Below are 20,955 nucleotides of genomic sequence, written 5' to 3' on the forward strand. Positions count from 1 at the left end.
GGAAATCTGGGTCTCCTTCTGTTGTGGCCCTGTGCTGTGTGGTTACAGGGTTCTTAGGGGTGTGTTCTGCCTGTGCAGTCGGGGGTTGGGGTGCTTTTCGTTTCTGGGGTTTATCCTGTGTACATGTCCCATGTACACATCTGTGGGCAGTCTCATTTAACTCCTGTCAATCGGGGCCGTTTTCCTGGTCTAACTGGTGACCAAACATGCTCTGAAACCCATTCTGAACGGAAAGCAGAGATTGCATTTCTGCAACTTGTTTCCGGCACTTTGCGTGATCTACCGAGCTCTGCCTTTGTTCTGTCGTGGAAGTGTGGAGTGCGCGTAGGGCTGCTTTTAAGTTGTTGCACCTTTTCTGCAACTGCTTAACCTGTTGTTCGGTTTCCTGTCTTACCAAGACTGCGCGTTGCGTGTCTTGGTAGGCCTTATCATATTGGGTCTGAAAACTACTCAAATGGGTGAGACAAGACTGGTGTGCCCGCTTGGCATCAGCCACTTCCTTGTCCCTTGCCACTAACTGCTCTCTCAATTCTCTGTTCTCCTTCTCATCGTGGTATTGCTCTCTTTGGTTGGCTCTGAATATGGCGGTCGATATGGTCGCCTTCCTTAATCCTAATTATGTTTGCTCTAGAGTCGCCAGGTGTCTTTCGATACCGCCACAAGGTTCAAACCCGAATACTGATCAAAGAGCCGGTACACCAGTTAGTTAGTTCAAAGTCAATACTATTTATTTACACACACAGTAATATCTACTCATGCACGAAATACTGCAGACTAAACTATCACTACTGCTAAAGCCTATACTTAGCTTTGGGTGCCCACTCAGTCAGAGGAACAATGGCTGTTATACGGATCTGAGCCTGCTGGGGTCGAAGTGGTAGAGGAGAAACAGCTAATGTCGTCTATCTGGTAGCGAGCGTTGACCTTGGACTTACTTGCTTCTGGTGTACCTGGTGGAAGGGTCTCTCCGCTGTGAGAGCCAAGTCCAAGAGAGCGATTCTCTCTTGGGGCCTTCTTCTTCTACCTGAAGGGGGCTTCACATGCTTTTGGGTGGGCCTTGAACTTGGCCCTAATTAATTGGACCGCATCTTGATCATCCGCATTGATCCTGACCAATAAAGGGGTGGGTGGCCTGATGGCTGGGCGTGTCCTAGGTGGCCATTGGCCTGCTTTATTTTCTGCTTTTGGTTTGGGGAACTGGCGCCGCGAGGTCTGGAGCCAGATCGGTTACTTAAGTATCTCACTTTGTTCCTAGGGATGGGCCATCCATATGCTAATGGGCCTACAGTTTCAGTCTTGTCTGGGAGCTACGGCTCCAATATGCAGACAGGCTCTGTGCCTGCCTGCTTGCTTAACATTGTCCATTTTTCCCTGCAATCTTTGCAAATGTCCATTTTGTATTCTGGAAGTGGTCATCCCAGATGGCTACAGTGGATACTGCCTCTTATGATTACCTTCGAATCAGAAGAGTAGCTATGATCGGTTGTCTGCTGACAAACTAGTTCCTTTAACTGCCAGTGGGCGTTAAAAGAGTGGTGGCGTGAGGCCATGAATCAACTTTAAGTGCACATTCAACATTTACGGTAACAAACATTTAACGCAACACAACAAAATCGTGCAGGTTCCATCAGAAAGGACACCGTAAATCTCCATCGGTTCCTTTTTACCATCATCTGGACAGCTCGTTGCTCTATCGCGAACAGAGTCGCAAAGGGGCTCATCTGGTTGGAGTCAGACTCTGTCTTCATCTTCTCCCGGTTGCCATACTCGTGACTGGAGTAGCTGTGCCAAAGCTGCTTGGGGCGAAGTGGGGTCCATCTCACCTTTCCGGATGAGTCTGTACAAATTGTCTCGGTGCCAAAGTTTTGTGTCGAGGTTGGAGGTGATAGGGGGCAATCCATAATCGACGGGCGGTGGGTCCGGATCAGGCGCTTTAATGTACGTGGTCTCAAAGGGATCGCTGGAATCTTGTTCAGAGTCGCTGGGAGTGGGGCCTGGTGCAGGAGTGTAATCGTGTCCCGGTGCTATGGGGCTGTCGCTGTCGCTGCTGGTTGAATGAAGGGAGAGGCAGAGTCGTGCCTCTGGGGGTGGAGTCGAAGTACAAATAACAAAGAACAAAGAAAAGTGCAGCAGAGGAACAGGCCCTTCGGCCCTCCAAGCTCATGCCGACCATGCTGCCCGACTAATCTACAATCTTCTACACTTCCTGGGTCCGTATCCCTCTATTCCCATCCTATTCAAGTATTTGTCAAGATGCCCCTTAAATGTCACTATCGTCCCTGCTTCCACCACCTCCTCCGGTAGCGAGTTCCAGGCACCCACTACCCTCTGTGTAAAAAACTTGCCTCGTACATCTACTCGAAACCTTGCCCCTTGCACCTCAAACCTGTAGTAATTGACCCCTTTACCCTGGGGAAAAGCCTCTGACTATCCACTCTGTCTATGCCCCTCATAATTTTGTAGACCTCTATCAGGTCGCCCCTCAAACTCCGTCGTTCCAGTGAGAACAAACCGAGTTTATTCAACCGCTCCTCATAGCTAATGCCTTCCATATCAGGCAACATCCTGGTAAATCTCTTCTGCACCCTCGCTGAAGCCTCCACACCCTTCTGGTAGTGTGGCGACCAGAATTGAATACTACACTCCAAGTGTGGCCTAACTAAGGTTCTATACAGCTGCAACATGACTTGCCAATTCTTATACTCAATGCCCCGGCCAATGAAGGCAAGCATGCCGTATGCCTTCTTGACTACCTTCTCCACCTGTGTTGCCCCTTTCAGTGACCTGTGGACCTGTACACCTAGATCTCTCTGACTTGCAATACACTTGAGGGTTCTACCATTCACTGTATATTCCCTACCTGCATTAGACCATCCAAAATGCATTACCTCACATTTGTCCAGATTAAACTCCATCTGCCATCTCTCCGCCCAAGTCGCCAAATGATCTAAATCCTGCTGTATCTCTGACAGTCCTCATCGCTATCTGTAATTCCACCAACTGGAAACGTACTAAGCAGACCAGTTACATTTTCCTCCAAATTATTTATATATACTACGAACAGCAAAGGTCCCAGCACTGATCCCTGCGGAATATCACTAGTCACAGCCCTCCAATTAGAAAAATACCCTTCCATTGCTACTCTCTGCCTTCTGTGACCTGGCCGGTTCTGTATCCACCTTTCCAGCTCACTCCTGATCCCGTGTGACTTCATCTTTTGTACCAGTCTACCATGAGGGACCTTGTCAAAGGCCTTACTGAAGTACATATAGACAACATCCACTGCCCTCAGTAGTGTCTGAGGATGGGCTGGACTGGTTGGGGGAGGGTAGGAATGGGTCGTTCGTGGGCAGGGCGTGTTCATCTACTGCTGCAAGTGAGATGTGGTGTGAATGGTCGTTCTGTGTGCCGTAAGCCTTAAGCTGGTTCATGTGAAACCATGCAGACTTGCCATTGGGATAAGTGATTTTATATACGGAGGGGCTGACTTTATCAGAAATGGATTACGGTCCTGCAAATTTGGAGGAGAGTAATGAGCTGGGGTTGTATAGGAATAGCATGACCTGCTGCCCTACTACAAATTCTGTGGCATGTACTGTCTTGTCAAAGCAAACTTTACTTTGTTTCTTTCGTGACCCAAGCCTAACAGCTGCAGCATGCTGGGCTGCTTTTACATTCTCGACAGTCTGCTGAATTGCTTTCTCATGGGTGAGGGCGCTGACTGTGGGGCTGGCCAAATCGAGTCCTAACAAATATTTTGTCCCCTTCATGGGTCGTCCGGTCATGAGGGTGTGGGGGGTGTATCCTGTCGACGTGGATCCCGTGTTCCTTATGAACATTAGTGGGGAGAACTGTGTCCCAGGTGCTATTGTGCTGTTGCACCATTTTCCTTAGGGTTGCTTTGAGAGTCCTATTCATTCTCTCCACTATTGCGCTTGATTGGGGGTGGTATGCAATGTGGAATTTTTGTTTGATTCCGAAAATTGTGAGTACGTTTTTCATCACTCGTCCTGTAAAATGTGGGCCTTGGTCGGACTCGGTCTATACTGCGGGAAAGACCCCATCCTGTAAAGAAGTGTTGAGTGAGGATCTTGGCTGTCGCTTTATCCGTGTTCATTCTGGATAGAAAAGCTTCCACCCATTTTGTGAAGGTGTCGATGACCACCAACACATACTTAAAACCATTCTTGCAGGGGGGTAGGGGTCCTATATAATCAATCTGCAAATTCATCCAGGGGCCATTAACGGGGCGGGTGTGACTAAGCTGACCTTTCCTTGCAGTCCTTGAGGGGCTGGTTTAGCACAGGGCTAAATCGCTGGCTTTGAAAGCAGACCAAGGCAGGCAAGCAGCACGGTTCAATTCCCGTACCGGCCTCCCCGAACAGGCGCCGGAATGTGGCGACTAGGGACTTTTCACAGTAACTTCATTTGAAGCCTACTTGTGATAATAAGCAATTTTCATTTAATTTAATTTCATATCTGTCAGGTTTGTTCTGGGCGCAGATTAAACAGTTTTCAATGTAGTGCGTTACATTGGATTTTAATTCAGGCCACCAGCAGAGAGGTCTGAGGTGGGCGAGGGTTGTTTCTATGCCTTGGTGTCTGTGGTTGTCATGGAATTGACAAATAATTTGGTTTCTGTCCTGAGTGGGGACCACATAAATACCTTCTTTTAAAATTATACCGTCATGTGTCGTCAACGTGTTCTTGTATTTATCATAGGGGGCTGGGAAGTTGCCTTTTAAAACTTCCCTGAGCTTCTCGTCTTCTTTTTGGGCCTGTGCTAAATCCTGAATGTTGGTCTGTGAGACCTGAACCGTGAGTACTAGGGCACTCTCAGGAGGATGCCAAAAGTGACCGTGTCTGGAACCTGCCTTTGCTAGGGCGTCTGCCTTAACGTTACCAGGGGGGAAGAACGATGGTGGCTATGAACTTTAATAATACCATATTTCCGATCTTTAGCTGTCCTTAGAATATGTTGGAGTAATGGGGATGAGGATAGGGATTTTCCATCTGCGGAAATGAAACCTCTAGATTCCCACAGGGGTAGGAATTCTGTTAAGCTATTCCAGGCATATAGACTGTCGGAATATATGTCGGCTGGGTCGGGAACGAGTCGGAGTGCTCTACAATATACGCTATGGCTGCTAGTTCTGCTGCTGTGAGCCTAAATGTCCAGGCAATTTCAAAGATATCTCCTCTAACGTGCGTCCCTGCGCGCCCTCTACATATATACCACAACCAGTAATCCTTTTACCGTTCAAAACTGTGGAGGAGCCATCCACATAAATCTTTAGGGGTGCGCCTATGTCTGTGGGCTGGGGTCTCTGAGGTGTAGTACCTGGTTTCGGGGGAGCTGTCTTTGGTACAAAGGGTCCTGTGTTGTGCCTGGTGGTGATGATTTCACACTCATGTGGGGTGCCTGCGTAATGTAAATTATCTGCGAGGAAAGTGTGTGTTTCTGTCCTCTTTACTGCAATGTCCCGCCCTTGTAAGAGAAGGGTCCATCGGGGGGCACGAATTTGGCTGACTGTGCCGTCCTTTAGTCTACCATCTAGTAGAAGTTGAGTTGGGGTGTGCTCTGTTAAAAATAGTGATGGGGTTGAGTCCTCTTATGTAGGCGAAGTATTGAACTGCCCAAAAAACTGCGAACAGGTGCCTTTTTCAGGCAGAAAATCCTTGCTCAACTGGGTCGAGAACTCGTGAGGCGTATGCTACAGGGGCCTATATGATCGTGTCTTCCTTGGAGGAGCACGGCCGAAAGGGTTCGGTCGGTGGTTGCAACTTCAATTGCGTATGGGGAGAGTGGATCTGGGACCTGTAATGCGGGAGCTGTGCTGAGGTCTCGTTTTAATGCATCCACGGCATCCGTGTGCTGTGGAAGCCATTCCCATGGTGCTTTCTTCTTTAGGAGTTCAGAGAGGGGCGCTGCCTTTGTGGCAAAACCGTCAATGTGATTCCTATAGTAGCTAACCAGTCCTAGAAATGACCGGAGGGCTGTGACATTATGGGGCTGGGGTAATTTGACAATGGAGTCGATGCATTTCTGCTCGATCTCGCATTTGCCATGGGTGATCACTGTTCCTCAATAAAGTACTTTTTCTTGTAGAATCTGGGCCTTTTTGGGGTTCACTATACATCCAATTTGTTGAAGGAGTCCTCATAGTTTGTTGAGATTCGAAATGTGCTCTCCCTTAGTGTCCGTCTGCAGTAGCAAGTCGTCTACATACTGGACAAGGTAATCGGGTCGGGAAAATTTGGTTAAACCATTCGCCAGTTGTCGGTGGAAAATGGAGGGGGAGTTGTGGAAGGCACGTCCACGTATATTGCTGTCCCTGGAAGGTGAAAGCAAATTTATATTGGCACGCTTTATCCAATGGAATGGACCAAAAGCCATTGCTAGTGTCCAAAACCGAAAAAAGTTTTGACTGGAGTCCCTGTTTTAGCATTGTCTCAGGACCCGTGGCTACGGTGGGGGCTGCTATTGGGGTTACTTTATTTAGTTCCCTATAATCGATGGTCAGTCTCATTAAACTCCTGCCAATCGGGGCCATTTTCTTGGTCTAATTGGGGTCCAAACGTGTTCTGGAATCCATTTTGTAGAGAAAGTAGAGATTGCAGGTCTGCAATTTGTTTTCGGCATTTAGCGTGGTCTACCGAGCTCGGCTTTTGTTCCGTTGTGGAACTGTGGAGTGCTCGTAGGGCTGGTTGTTAAATCGTTACATTGTTTCTGTAACTGCTTGACTTGGTGTTCTGTTTCTTCTCTTACCAACACGTGTGTCTTGCGTGTCTTGGTAGGCCTTATCATATTGCGTGTCTTGGTAGGCCTTATCATATTGCGACTGAAAGCTGCTTCAATGGGCGAGACAAGATTGGTGTGCCCGTTTGACATCAGCCATCTCCTTGTCCTTCGCCGCTAACTGCTCTCTCAGTTCCTTGTTTGCTTTCTCGTACTCACTCACGTCTCCCTCACTATTCTTATCTCGCTCTTCAATCTCTCTGCGGAGCGTCCTCATGACCTCCTCTGTGCCTCACAATTGTGCCAAGCAGGACACGATTGCCATCGGCTTATGAGCTTTCCCTAAGCTCTTCTTATGGATCTCTGTCGGGTTCTCCCACCAAGTATGCCTTGTACTTCCGTGACTTGTTTCATCGTTCGCACAAAATTCACTCCAAAGAGGCCATCCTTTCTCTTTGAGATATTTTCTGATTTCCTCTTCCCATACGGGACACTGTCCTACTCTACCGGTCGCTGCGACCTCGATTCCTGGGGGTTCATAAGGCGTTCCATTGCCTTCGTTGCCATTTCTATCGCTATCACCGGGTTTTCTACCGAATTTGGAACAGGGGGGAATAAAGTGGTGATGTAAACACGGGTACGGCTCAAGCTAATTTCCGGTCTACAAAATTCCCAAGTTTTACGCAACAAAATCTCTCAGGTTTACCTTATATCCCTGTTATTTCGCATGCAAATAAGACACTTCCGAATCTTGGAGGTTTGATCAGTATTGGTCTTACGCTTGTGGTTTTTCTTTTTCCAATTGGATTCTAATTCAAATTTGGGTTCCCTCGGAGTGACAAAGCCACTTCTAGGTCAAGTCCCGTCAGATGTCGCCAGTAATGTTGCTCTGTTTATCTGGTTATAAATATGGCGGTTCTTCCGGTGGTGGCTATGAGGGAGTGAGTCGCACATTCGGTGGCTCTCACTCCGGCTGGCTTTTTGGACCTGGTTTCCCGACTTTTCAGAACTTTTGAGTGCTAGAAAAGACGGCCACAAAGTTGCTGATTGAAGTGTGCGGAGCTGTATGGAAACAAAGAAGAGCAGAAAGCAGCGAAAGCAGGAAAAGAAGGGGCAGAGACAAAGTGGTGCGGGAGCTGACCCGGGACCAAAGATGGCTGACCGGACCGCGGACCAGACGATCCAAGCAGCGCTGGACAATATGCTGCAGGTCATAAAAGGAAGTTTTGAAGACATGAAGCGGGACAACTTAGAACCGCTGCAGAAAGCGGTGGAGCAAGTGAACCAAAGGCCAGACGCTCAGGACAAAAAGGTCAAGGAGCTGGAGCAAGCGGTGGAGGAATAGGCGGACACACAAACGATCGCTGCAATAGAGATAGCTGGGTTGAAGGAGCGACAGAGAAGGTTGCTTGACAGAATTGAAGACCTGGAAAACAGAGCCCACAGACAAAATTTGAGAATTATTGGCCTCCAAGAGGGGGCCGAAGGAGCGGACGCCAGAAAGTTTGTGGCAGACCTGGAGCTGGATGAACTTCGGATCATTCGGGAGGCAGAGGTGGTCATAGATAGAAGCTTCAGGGATGTAGTAACTCCGAAGAATAAAGATAGATGGGTGACAGTGAGAGGGGCTGGGAGGAAGCAGTCAGTACAGGGATCCCCTGTGGTCGTTCCCCTTAGTAACAACTATACCGCTTTGGATACTGTTGGGGTGGGGGGGGGGGACTTACCAGGGGTAAGCCATGGGGTATAGGTCTCTGGCACAGAGTCTGTCCCTGTTGCTCAGAAGGGAAAGGGGAGAGGCGTAGGACATTAGTCATTGGAGACTCCATAGTTAGGGGGATAGATAGGAGCTTCTGTGGGAACAAGAGAGACTCGCGGTTGGTGTGTTGCTCCTAGGTGCCAGGATCGTGTTTTCGGGTCCTTAAGGGGAGGGGGAGCAGCCCCAAGTTGTGGTCCACATAGGTACCAACGACATAGGTAGGAAAGGGGATAGGGATGTAAGGCAGGAATTCAGGGAGCTAGGGTGGAAACTTAGATCTAGGACAAACAGAGTTATTATCTCTGGGTTGTTACCCTGCCACGTGCTAGCGAGACGTGGAATAGGGAGAGAGAGCAGATGAATATGTGGCTACAGGGATGGTGCAGGAGGGACGGTTTCAGATTCCTGGATAATTGGGGCTCATTCTGGGGTAGGTGGGACCTCTACAAACAGGATGGTCTACACCTGGACCAGAGGAGTACCAATATCCTGGGGGGGAAATTTGCTAATGCTCTTTGGGAGGGTTTAAACTAGTTCAGCAGGGGATTGGGAACCTGAATTGTAGCTCCAGTACACAGGAGGTTGAGAGTCGTGAGGTCATGAGTAAGGTTTCAAAGTTGCAGTAGTGTACCGGCAGGCAGGAAGGTGGTTTAAAGTGTGTCTACTTCAATGCCAGGAGCATCCGGAATAAGGTGGGTGAATTTGCGGCATGGGTTGGTACCTGGGACTTCGATGTTGTGGCCATTTCAGAGACATGGATAGAACAGGGACAGGAATGGTTGTTGCAGGTGCTGGGGTTTAGATATTTCAGTAAGCTCAGGGAAGGTGGTAAAAGAGGGGGAGGAGTTGCATTGTTTGTCAAGGACAGTATTACGATGGCAGAAAGGACGTTTGTTGAGGACTTGTCTACTGAGGTAGTATGGGCTGAGGTTAGAAAAAGGGAAAGGAGAGGTCACCCTGTTAGTGGTTTTCTGTAGGCCTCCGAAAGGTTCCAGAGATGTAGAGGAAAGGATTGCAAAGATGATTCTGGCTAGGAGCGAAAGTAACAGGGTAGTTGTTATGGGGGACTTTAACTTTCCAAATATTGACTGGAAACGCTATAGTTCGAGTACTTCTTTAGATGGGTTCGTTTTTGTCCCATGTGTGCAGGAGGGTTTCCTGACACAGTATGTAGATAGGCCACTGAGAGGTGAAGCCATATTGGATTTGGTACTGGGTAATGAACCAGGACAGGTGTTAGATTTGGAGGTAGGTGAGCACTTTGGTGACAGTGACCACAATTCGATTACGTTTACTTTAGTGATGGAAAGGGATAGGTATATACTGCAGGGCAAGAGTTATATCTGGGGGAAATGCAATTATGATGCGATGAGGCAAGACTTAGGATGCATCGGTTGGAGAGGAAAACTGCAGGGGATGGGCACAATGGAAATGTGGAGCTTGTTCAAGGAACAGCTACTGCGTGTCCTTGATAAGTGTGTACCTGTCAGGCAGGGAGGAAGTGGTCAAGCGAGGTGTCATAATATACACCAGTATATCATGGTGCAGATACACACACACTGATGGACACACAGCAAGACCAATCAACACACACAACACCGCAGCTAATCAACAGTTAGAGCACACGCACTATAAAGACAGGGGGCATCAGAGTTCCCGCTCATTCGAGCTGCAGCCTCCTGGTAGGACAGAGCTCACAGCCTGCAGCACAGATCTTCACCATGTGTTGAGTGCATAGACTGGTTAGGACAAGGCATAGGTCTTTAGTTCAATCTAATATCGTGTTAACCCACAGTGAAAGTATGTTCAACAGTTTCTGACTTAATAAAATAGTGTTGCACTATTTTAAGTGTTGGTGGCCTGTATGTGTTCCACGGATCCAGAGCACCCAACACATCATGATACCAGGAGTTGAGGGATATTAGAACTTCTTCGACTTACCTGCAAGTGATCTGCTTCCACCAGCATACCGTCATCCTGCAAAATGGACAGCGTCTGCCCGCCGCCGCTGCTCCGCATCACCGGTAACCTAGGCGCCTACTGGAAGATATTCAAACAACGCTTCCAACTCTACCTTGAAGTCACAGACCGGGAGGATGCCTTGGACACCAGGAAGATCGCTCTCTTCCTATCCACGGCCGGGGACCATGCCATCCACATTTTCAATTCTCTCACCTTTGCGGATGATGAAGATAAAACAAAGTTCAAGACTGTCCTCCTCAAGTTTGACACTCACTGCAGCATAGAGGTGAATGAAAGTTTTGAGCGCTATGTATTCCAACAGCGTTTGCAGGGTAAGGATGAACCTTTCCAGTCCTTTCTCATCCACGTCCGCATCCTTGTGCAGTCCTGTAGCTACGGGCCCACCTCCGACTCCATGATACGCGACCAGATCGTTTTTGGTGTTCCGTCGGACCCCCTACGCCAGCAGCTCCTCAAGGTAAAGCAGCTCACCCTAGCGACTGCCATCGAGACCTGCGTGCTACACGAAAACGCCACGAGTCAGTATTCCCACATCCAAGCGGCTGAAACGGCGCGGCAAGGTCCCCACGAGGCGGAACGGGTCCAAGCAATCGAGCAACTCCAGGGCCTCAGCCTGGATAAGGGCGGCCATTTTGCACGCTTTTCGCGGGCTCCCGCGCTTGTGCGCACCAAACGAGGGGACGGCGACGTTGACGAACGTAATGCGCAGGCGCGCATCATGTACGACCGCACCGCGCATGCGCGGTGGCTCAGCGAACGTACTGACGCTCCGACGTGCGGCAACTGTGGCTCCGCCCATTTAAAGCGGCAATGCCCCGCCAAATCCCGACAATGCCGGAGATGTGGCAAACTTGGACACTATGCTGCCTTATGCAGAGCAGCTCAGCCTGCCAACTCATATCGCTTCAGCCAGCCTCGCAGGAATGTCCGGGCCATTCAACCCACAGTCACCGAGTCCGATGCGGACCTACTACCCAACATTGACACCGAGGACCCGAAGGCGCCTTTTCGAGTCGGTATCGTTACAAAAAACAGGGTGTCCCCGAAGCAAAGAATCCAGCCTCCATCGATATACATTATCAAAAGGAAGCCTATTTCTGCACTGTTGTTTCAATAGCAGCGTATGGTCAGTTTATGACGATGCTGAGGTTTAGTACTTACCCTGCTCCACAATTCTCGGGAAAGAAGGAATTGTGCAGCAGAAGGTTTGGGTAAAGTGGGTGCTCTTGGTAGCTTTCATTGAAACGATGGACGATTGGCTGAATGGTAACATGTCCGTACCGGAAACAGGCCGTGGCAAAAACATTGGCAATTCTGGGATCAATGGATTCATTCTAACCTCCGTAGGGAGGAAGATATTTCTGCATTGCGTCTGAGCCAATGAGTCGAGGAACGTAGTCTCTGTAGGTTATTATCTGTCAGAAAGGAGTCAGGGAGAGGAATGGATGAGTGTATTGTCTTCAGAGGATAATGAAGTCTGGGTTACATACCATAGCAAAGCAGTCGCCTTTCACTTAGTGACTGATTGAAAATCTTGTGCAGAGTGAATTGAAGCATTCTTCACTTGATGGAAACTGTTTTCATAGAATTTACAGTGCAGAAGGAGGCCATTCGGCCCATCGAGTCTGCACCGGCTCTTGGAAAGAGCACCCTACCCAAGGTCCACACCTCCACCCTATCCCTCATAACCCAGTAGCCCCACCCAACACTAAGGGCAATTTTGGACACTAAGGGCAATTTATCATGGCCAATCCACCTAACCTGCACATCTGTGGACTGTGGGAGGAAACTGGAGCACCCGGAGGAAACCCACGCACACACGGGGAGGATGTGCAGACTCCGCACAGACAGTGACCCAAGCCGGAATCGAACCTGGGACCCTGGAGCTGTGAAGCAATTGTTCCATCCACAATGCTACCATGCTGCCCCTTTTGAAGCTCAAGTGTCCAATAACGAATTGATATTCTAATTGATCCATACAGAAAGGATCAAGTGTCAATAATGGCAAAAAAATGGCAAAAATGCAAATGGAAAATTACTTAGCAGGGAAAAAATATTGTTGGAAATCAGTAAGGAGAGGTTAGGATTCTGTAAAGCTTTAAAATATTTGATTCTGGTTCACTGAATTAACATGTCTTTTCCTCAAAGCCTGGTTAACCTGTGTGTTAGATGGTTGTGGGTTCAAGTCCTATAACAGGAACTTGTGCACAAAGCTCTACGCTGGGCTGTCTCCTTTCAGTACTGAGGGAGTGCTGCACTGTTGTAGATGATGGGTGGGATTCTCTGATCCTGAGGCTAAGTGTTGACGCCGTCGTAAACTCCGTCGTGTTTTACGACGGCGTCAACTGGTCCCTAGGATCAGCGATCCTGCGCCTCACAGGGGGCCAGCATGGCACTGGAGTGACTCACGCAGTTCCAGCTGCCGATCCCGGCGTCAAACGGGTGCCGCGGGTCTGCGCATGCACGCTGCAGCCGGCGCGAATTCGCACATGCGCGCTAGTTGCCTTCTCCGTGCCGGCCCCGACGGAAAATGGCGGAAAGCTACAGGGGCCCGGCGCGGAGTAAAATAGGCCCCCACCAGGTAGGTCCCGATTGTGGGCCAGGCCACGGTGGAGGACTCCCTGTGGTCGGATCCCCCCTCCCCCCAGGATGAACCCTGAGGTCCCGCCGGGTAGGACCACACGTGAATGGCGCTGGCGGGACTCAGCCTATCTCGGCCCAACACACGCGGAGAATCACCAGGAGGCTGCGTACAGCAGCCCCCGACCGGCGCCACACCTACCGCGGAAGCACCAATGGCGCCAATTCACCGGTCACCGTAAATCGGCGACCGGTGGCGGGGGGGGGGTGCGTGAATCGCGCCCCCCCCCCCCCACTCCCACCTGCCAATTTTCTGAACTGGCCTGGGGTTGGAGAATCCCACCCGATATCTTCTGGGTGAGACGTTAAACCAAGGCCCACCCGCACCCTCAGGCGATGTAAAAGATTGCAATGCACTATTTCAATGTAACTTTCAGTTTGGGTATATCCTACAATATTTTACCTGGTGAAATGCTCCCATGATTTTCCTCGCCTCCTGGTAGATTGTTTCTCCACCCCAGTGTGGATTCAGTTTCGTCAGCTCTCTCGCCAAGCAATTATGTTCCCGTAGAAACAGTACATGAAAGGATAGGATCCCCAGATGCTCATTTACTCGGCCGTCCCCTGTGTAGGTGAATACCAAATTGATAGGCATTTTGCATGATTGTTTGAAAATAAACAAAACTTCCCCAACAGGAACATTGTGATCTGAGAGTATGGCCGTAATTCTCTGGCCATTCGCTGGTGGCAGGATTCTCTGGTCCCGCTGGAAGTGCACTCCCGTCCGCGGATTTCCCAGCGGCATGGGGTGGCTCCAATGGGAAATCCCATTGACAAGCAACAGGAGCGGCAGCACAAGGGCTCAACATTTTTTAATCAGTGGGTCTGATAATCAAGCATCAGTCCATTTCCAGCACAAAATAGGCATGCAGTAGATGAGAATTGACTTCCTTAAAATCACCATCACTTTTCCTGGAGGTTTGGGGGCTTTGTTTTACCTTATACAGCGATCTATTTTTGAGAACTCTCTTTGTCCCTCTCATTTTCTTTCTCAGTTCTGCCCTTAAGTCATGATCACTTCAAGCACTCTTCCTACTGCTGATGGGGTATTATCCATGGTGGGTGAAGCAGGCACCAAGTGCCCAGCCTGCCAAGTAAAACCTGTAAGACTGGTGGATGGGCAAGGAATGGCTATGCCTCCTTTTGGGCCTCCTGTGCCCATTGGAGTTCCACCCAATGTAATTGCCCACCCCCAAATTCCCTTCTCCTCAGCCTGATGACCTTGGCCCAGCACTTCCCTCCCTGGGGCTTGCCAGCATGGCTCTAGCGAGATCCCAGATATACCCAGCTATTCAAAATCATGGGTGGTCTGGACAGAGTAGATAGGGAAAAACTGTTCCCACTCATGAAAGGATGGGGACATAGATTTAAAATAATTGGCAAAAGAAGCAAAAGCAACCCGAGAAAAAACCCTCTTCATACAAAGTGTGGACATGGGCTGGAATACACTGCCTTAGAGTGTGGTATTCAGTCAAGGTATTCAAGAGGGAATTCAATGATTATTTGAAAAGAAAGAATCTGCAATGTGAAGGGGAGAAGGCAGGAGAGTGACAAGAGATGAGATGCTCATTCGGAGAGCTGGTGCAGACATGATGGGCAAAATGGCCTTCTTCTGCACTGTAACAATTCTGTGACTTTGTGATATCTTACAGCCCGGTTCCATCACAGCATGTCTTGCAGGCAGTCCCATCACTCCCAATGGCGGGGGCAAGGGAGCTGCAGGTTATTTGATATCCTCGCAGCTCTTTGAGGTGGGCACTCCTCCCTGATTGGGGGGGGGGGGGCAGAAATCCAGCTTCAAGCCAGTTAAAGGCCCAAATGCCAGTGTGTTTTTTCAGGGGGTAGCAGATGAGTGTGAGGGGTGTGGGCAGGGGCCAGTGAATCACACGCACATGTTTTGGGGTTGCGCAAAATTGGGAAGATTCTGGGCCAGAGTGTTCGTGGTCTTAGCCAGGGTACTGGAGTGGGACGTGGACCCGGACCTTTTGGTGACGATATTTGTGGTTTCAGAGAAGCCGGAGCACATGGGGAGCAGGAAGGCCGATGTTGTGACCTTTGCCGCTCTGATTGCACGGCGGAGAATTTTGCTGGAGTGGCAGTCGGCATAATCCCATTCGGGGATAGTGGCTTGGTTGGGTGACCTGTACGACTTCCTGCAGTTAGAGAAGATAAAGTATGAGTTAAGGGGCTCAGCAGGAGGGTTTGAGAAAAGGTGGGGGATGTTTGTGACCCTGTCGAAGGAGCTGTTCATCACGGTGGGGTGGGGGGAGGGGGGGGGGGGGTGTAAAAGGGGAAAAATCTGTACAGACTGTATAGTTGATTGTTGGAAAGTATGTTCCCGGGGTGTTTATTTGCTGTAACCTGCTTTGATACATGTTTGTAATAAAATACGTTTAAAATAAAGGCCCAAATGCCATTGAATGACTGCTGGGAAATCCAGCCATGCAGAGGTGGGCATACCCCCTAACATTTACAGCGGAATGTGTGAGCCCTGTCTCCAGCATTATATTTGCCCTAATAGTTGCAACCATACCATTTGTTTTCTTTAATATATGCAGGCCCGGTTGAATACTAGTATCTCCCGGTCTCTCACCTTTAAAGAAATATTCTTCTTTTCCATCTTTATACCAAAGTGGACAACTTCACATTTCTCCACAGTATATTCCATCCATCAGATTCTTGTCGACTGACTGAACCAATCTGCATCTCTTTGTAGCTGCCTCACAGCTTGCCTTCCTATCTAATTTTGTGTCTTCACCGACATTTCGCCATATTACACTCTGTCTCCTCATCTAAGCCATTGGTATAGGTGGTAAACAGCTGAGGTCCAAGCATTCATTATTGAGATAGCCTGCCAGTTCAGCCTAATTAAGCCATGAAGATAGCTCATTTATTCCTACTGTTGGTTTTCTGTCATTTATTAAATCCACAAAACATACAAATACATTATAACAATATATGAGCCTTAATGTTGTAGAAGAACCTCTGGTGTGGCACCTTACTGAATTATCTCTGTAATCCAAATGTGCTACATTGTTTGATTTAGCCCTTATCTACCCTTCTTATTCTGAATTAGTGGTATTTAGCCTACCATGAGAGTTTGCTATGCTTTTTTTTTACAACTTCCATATCTAAGAGTTCATGAAACTTTGTGGTCAGGCCTTCAAGGAGTTTCCTCTCCACGTTCCCTCAACATCCTAGAATTCATGTACATTGAGTTCTACTAAGTTTTTAAATACCTCTTCCTATCTATAACTATCCTATATTTTTCTCCACCTCCTTCTCTTGTACCTATAATCCCATGTGTATCTTTCTGTAATAAAATACTCATTTAGTATCTCCACCATTCCTTCATCGTAAGTTTACTTTTTTTCTTGACTCTATTGGCCGAAATACGATTTCACTTTCATTTAACGAATCCTTTACTATTTGCCTTTGTGCTTGTTGACAGCCTTTTGTTCATATCCCTTCTTGGCCTTTCAATTTTTTCTTTTCTCTCTCTCTCTCTATTCCATGACTTTATTTTGTATTATTAGCCCTAGATTTGATGTACAGGTTAGGTGGATTGGCCATGCTAAATTGCATCCAAAAGGTTAGGTGGGGTTACTGGTTTACAGGCATAGGGTGGAGGTGTGAGCTTAATTAGCGTGTTCTTTTCAAGGGCCAGTGCAGACTCAATGAGCCGAATGGCCTCCTTCTGCACTGTAAATTCTATGATTCTATCAATCCCCCACTATCAACATCCTGGGGTTACCACTGATCATAAACTGAACTGGACTAGCCATATTAATACTGTGACGACCAGAGCAGGTCAGAGGCTGGAATCCTGTGGTGAGTAACTCATCTCCTGACCCCCGCAAAGCCTGACCACAATCCACAAGCCAGGAGTGTAATGGAATACTCTCCACTTGCCTAGACGAGTGCAGCTCCAACAACACTCAAGAAGTTGGACATCATTCAGGACAAAGCAGCCCGCTTGATTGCTCCCGTTTCCACAAACATTCAATACCTCCACCAATGACAAAAGTGATAACCATGTGTACCATCTACAAGATGGACTGCAGTAACTTACCAAGGTTCCTCAGACAGCACCTTCCAAACCCACAATCATCTAGAAGGCCAAGAGCAGCATATACCTGGGAACCCCACCACCTGGAGGTTCCCCTCCAAGTTGCTCACCGCCCTGACTTGGAAATATATCGCCATTCCTTCACACCCACATCCTGTAAATGAATCTTCAAAAAGTCTATATGACCCTTCCACAGAACTCAATTCCTCAGAACAGTTCTGCAGAAAGGTCATATGGACTCGAAAGGTTATCAGCGAGATGCTGCCAGAAAACTGCTGAGATTATCCAGCACTTTCTGTTTTTATATCAAAGTGCTTCTGTTACTACACTCCCTTTATTGCTTATCCTTTTGTGCTCTAACTATCTCCTGTTTGAACATTTATTATTGTTTGTCCACTTTTCAGTGATTTTTCTTTCAGTTTATCTGGACTTCTTTATTTTGCAGGATTCATTTCTCCCAATGAAGTAACTTCATTGTTGACTGCTCCCCTTTCTTGTATCTTGTGTCTTGAATGAATTCAAACTCTATTGAAAACGGTTCATTGTTGGCTTTGTTGGATTCTTTGACTTTCAGTTATAATTTAAGTAATTTTCTGTTCTGAACTTCCTTCTCCAACCCTCTGAACCTCAGCGACTAAGACACCTCTGAACAGAGATCATGACCAATAAATTTCACCTCAGTCACGACTAACAATGTTCTGCTGACTGGGATCATATTAGTTACCTTGGGCTCAGGAAGTTTCCATCTGTTAGCCAAAGTGTAAAGAGTCGTAGAAGTTCTATGCTGATCATTTCATCAGAGAGATGCAGTGATCCAGTAATGAAAAGTATTCCATGTGGACATTTCTTTATTTGTTCATGGAATGTGAGCATCTCGGGCAAGGCCAGTATTTTCTACCTATCCCTAATTGCCCATGATCTTAGTGGCTTGCTTGGTCATTTAAGAGTCAACTACTTAACTGTGGTTCTAGAGGCACATGTATGATAGATTAGGTATGTATTGTATTATGAATAGTCATTAAATGCCACCAGTTGCTTTTAGATTGTTGTCTCTGAATCTAATACCATGTCACTCTATATGTCATACTGCAGGCAAGCACCTTTACGTCACAATGGCATGCAGGCATATAGATCATACAACAGTAAGGACATCATTTTTCATTCCCGATAAGGCATTTGTGAACCAGATTGGTTTTTACAATAATCGACAATGGTTTCATAGTCATCATTATTGATGTTAAGTTCAGATTTTATTAATTGAATTTAAATTCCACTAGCTGCTGTGATGGGATTTGAACCCATGTTCTCAAGACATTAGCCTGGACTTCTGGGATTACTAGTTCAGTCACATTAGCATAATGTTGAGGGTGGCATGGTGGCACAGTGGTTAGCACTGCTGCCTCACGACGCTGAGGACCCGGGTTCGTTTCCGGCCCCGGGTCCTTGTCCGCATGGAGTTTGCTCATTCCATCGTGTTTGCGTGGGTCTCACATCCACAACCCAAAGATGTGCAGGCTAGGGGAACTGGCCACGCTAAATTGCCCCTTAATTGGAAAAAATATAATTGGGTACTCTATTTTTTAAAAAATTACCATAACTTCATCTCCTTCCTCCCACATGACATATCATGTCATGGTTTGTACCGGAATTCTCACCTCCTAAGAAACACAGAACTCTAGTGCCATTGGAGTTCATAATACAGGGGCTTCCTGAATGGCTGCTGCTAAATGGTAAGTGTTCCAACCCGTTGTCAGACCAGTTCTGGTTAATTGCCAGCAATCCCAGATCATACGTAGAGTTTCGGATACGATTTGCAATAGATTTTCCGTTACCGTAAACCATACTGGAATCGATAAAAGCTGTCACTGCATTTAGCTGCTCACGGGTATAAACATCTCCACAGAATGAGCCCAGCTCACCAGTGTTGCATACAGGAGCAGGTCGGACAAAAGGCATGCAATCAATGCTGTTGTTAAACCTGGCATCATTCGGAGGTATCTGACAATGAAAGACAAGAACAATAAAACTAATCTCAGGGATATTTACACATGTCTGTTAACTAATAAGATAAATGCAACATTTCTTTCTGATAAATTTTGCTCTCCGAAATATATGTGCAAATGTACACCTAAATGTACATACCTTTGACAAATTGAGAACCTTTCCTTTAATAACATGTTGTTATCGAATAAGGCCCAATCCCAACTGTCTTTAGACTCTTAACTCTTCAAAGATTGCGCTCGAGTCTCCAGGAAATGAGTCTCCTGGACACTGCTAAGGACAATCCAGGAGAAAAACTACAGCAGTACCTTTTTTTCATTCAACTCCTTATTATCTATAAAAATGTAAAAGATGGGAAACTCGCTTTTTGATTGAATGGGGAAGTTGGAGGTGGAAGGTCCACGAATACAACTAATCAAAGTTGACAAGCCTCATGTCATGTAGATATTTGTTGGAAGCCTCAGGAAGTTAGAAGGCTTGCTATCATAAATTTCCAATGCAAAATGCCATTGGTGGAAGTTCCCCTGTCAATCATCATTGAAGAACTGATAGGGAACTAGGAAGCAGGAACTGTGCATGTGCAGGAATGTCATGTAGTGACTGCCAATATCAGTAATATTTTGGTTATTACAGTTGAATGATTTCAATTAGCTTAGATGGAAACCTTCCATATCGACATGCGCACATGTTAGTTCTATGTATCAGCATAGTTAAATGTGGATCGATGATTTAGAAGCTCCAAGCTGATTCTGCTGCATATGCCAAACACAGAGCAACAATATCATAGCAAAGAATCTGATCCAAGCTAAACTTCTCCCATCAGCAACAGTGATTGATATAACCTTAGAGTGTGTCTCTCTGTACTATCCATAGTTAATATGGGGGTTGGGGGGGAGGGTCAGAAATATAGAATGAGTCATTGATTTCTCACACATCCATTGATACCACCCATTGATCTCAGAACTGCATGTGGGTGTGTGGTGGGTGCAAACCAATTACAGATTGCAGGTGAATATCAAGGACAATTGCACTGGGGATACATCAGCAATAACAACTTACATTTATATAGAGTCTTTAACATGGAAAAACATTCCAGGAAAAATCAAGGAAAGAAATAATACAAGAAGTGACAAAGGATTTTGTAAAGGAGGTGGGTTTTCAAAAGGAACTTAAAGGAGAGGAGGAAAACGGGGTTTTGGCTGAGAGTTCCAGTACATGAAATCTAAACAGATGAATGCATGCCCATCGACAATGGAATGGAGGGATGTACAAGTGTGAGCGGAGGAAGCCAGAGTTCAGGGACGTGGGTGGTGAGGGAGTTGTTTGTAAGGGTAGGGGAAGTTACAGTGTCAGGGAAGGGTGAAACCGTGAAAGGAGTTAAAGAGAGGATCCAGAATTTTAAATTGAATTCATTGTAGAACCTGAATCTCGATAAATAAGAGCAGGAGTGATGGAGGAATAGAATATGGACAGGAGCTAAAGTTTATGAAGATTTTTGAAAAAATTAATTTAATTCAAGGGATGTGGGCTTTGCTGGATCGGCTAGCATGCATTACCCATCCCTAATTGTCCTTGAGAAGGTGGTGGTGAGTTGCCTTCTTGAACCGCTGCAGTGCATGCAGCGTAGGTACACCTGCGATGCTGTTCAGGAGTTCAGTATCTGAGGAGTCGGGAGTGGTGCTGAACATTAAGCGAACCTCCCCACTTCTGACCTTATGACGGAAGAAAGGTTATTAATGAAGCAGCTGAAGGTGGCCGGTCCTA

At 47.2% G+C, this 20,955-nt stretch overlaps 1 pseudogene; it reads right to left on the reverse strand.

The window, feature by feature from the left end:
• Window positions 1-20,955, reverse strand: part of LOC140387115 (myeloperoxidase-like) — a 67,624-nt pseudogene that overhangs the window by 17,895 nt on the left and 28,774 nt on the right.

This window comes from Scyliorhinus torazame, chromosome 12 (genome assembly GCF_047496885.1).
Source record: "Scyliorhinus torazame isolate Kashiwa2021f chromosome 12, sScyTor2.1, whole genome shotgun sequence".
Taxonomy (NCBI): Eukaryota; Metazoa; Chordata; class Chondrichthyes; order Carcharhiniformes; family Scyliorhinidae; genus Scyliorhinus; species Scyliorhinus torazame.